This window comes from Parasteatoda tepidariorum, chromosome 4 (assembly GCF_982258835.1).
Source record: "Parasteatoda tepidariorum strain Cologne lab strain chromosome 4, Ptep-v5.0, whole genome shotgun sequence".
NCBI classification, from domain to species: domain Eukaryota; kingdom Metazoa; phylum Arthropoda; class Arachnida; order Araneae; family Theridiidae; genus Parasteatoda; species Parasteatoda tepidariorum.
In genome coordinates this window covers 6,546,630-6,548,092 of record NC_141758.1, presented here as the reverse complement: position 1 = coordinate 6,548,092, position 1,463 = coordinate 6,546,630, and positions in this window count along the sequence as shown.

The following is a 1,463-nucleotide window of genomic DNA, read 5'->3' as shown; positions in this document are numbered from 1 at the left end:
TCATACTCGCACAATTGTGTGTGAGAGAGAGATCTTTAAAATATTCTCATATAGGAGGGGCAAATCTACATTTTAAAATATAATTCTACTTAAGTTTCGCTTTTAGATCCCATAATTCTATTTTAGATGTTTATATATATATATACAGTCGAAACTCTATTTAACGAAGTCGCTAAATCACGATAATAAGTTCGTTATATGAAAAATTCGTTAAATAGAAAATCACCTATTAAAATACTTAAACAACTCAAAACAGGTTTTAAATTCATAAACACTAGGCATAATTAAAATAGCAATTGGTACACCTTTATCTTGTAATTTATTATCGACAATTTATTCTATGAAACTTAACCATGAAATAAATCTGCATGGAAAGCGAGAATAGAGCAAAACATTATCCAGCAGTACATGCTACCTACATTTTCAACTAAAAAACAGATGAATTTATGCATAAAGTTATAGCTGCATTTATTATAAAAGTAATTTTAAAAATACATTACCACATGCGTTCTTAAGTTTAATTGCCATACTGATAAAATCCGTTCATTTTGTCTGAGTTCTTCGTTTGAAATGCAAACAAAAAGGAAAACGGATTTTACTGCTTTCTCTAAAATTTAAGTGGCTTCGAAAATTAATTCGAGGTCATTTCCCCCATAAAATGCGTTAACAAGTTTGAAATGTTCTGATGAAACATTTTGGAAAATAGGAAAAGTGGATCTCAAAGAAAAGCTTCGCTATTCGGAAGATATTTTATGAAGAAATTAAGAAAATGTTCTTGGTTCCTCGAAAAAGATCGCTAAATAGAGAAATTCGCAAAATGGAAGTTCGTTAAATAGAAGTCGGATACTTATTTCATTTTCTAATTTTTTTTTTATAAAAAATAAAACAAAAAATCAGAGGTAACCTCGCTTGTACATCTTTTTACACCAAACACTAAAAAATACACTATTCACTTTTTCTTGTAGCCATTTATATCCCTAAATTTTTCCCCTCGTTATCAGTCCCAACTATGTAAATTTCATTTTCAAAAAATAATCTTTATTCAACTTTATCCGGCAAATTTAAAATGTCGAAGGGAAAATGCAAAATAAATTCTTTTATTGTGACATCATTACTTGATCTTTGCAAATAACAAAATTATTTGAAAAATAAATAGGACCGTTTCATTTTATTTAAAAAATAAATTTAGAAAGAAAAAAAAAGAAACGTTTTTTGGATTCATTCCCTTAAATTTCTTTCTTAAGACTGATTTCAAACATCAGAACTGAAGAGTGGCCATCATGCAATATTGCTGAAAAGATTACTTCGTTTCCTAAACATGCAGTAAATCTTGAGTTCTTTCCCATTTTTTTTTAAATATACAACTGATTTCTTAAAACCATGTCTCTTCTTTGACACATTATAAAAGAAATTTTGCAGTTGTGGACTAAATTAGGTTAGAGAAAAAGAGATGAGACAGGACA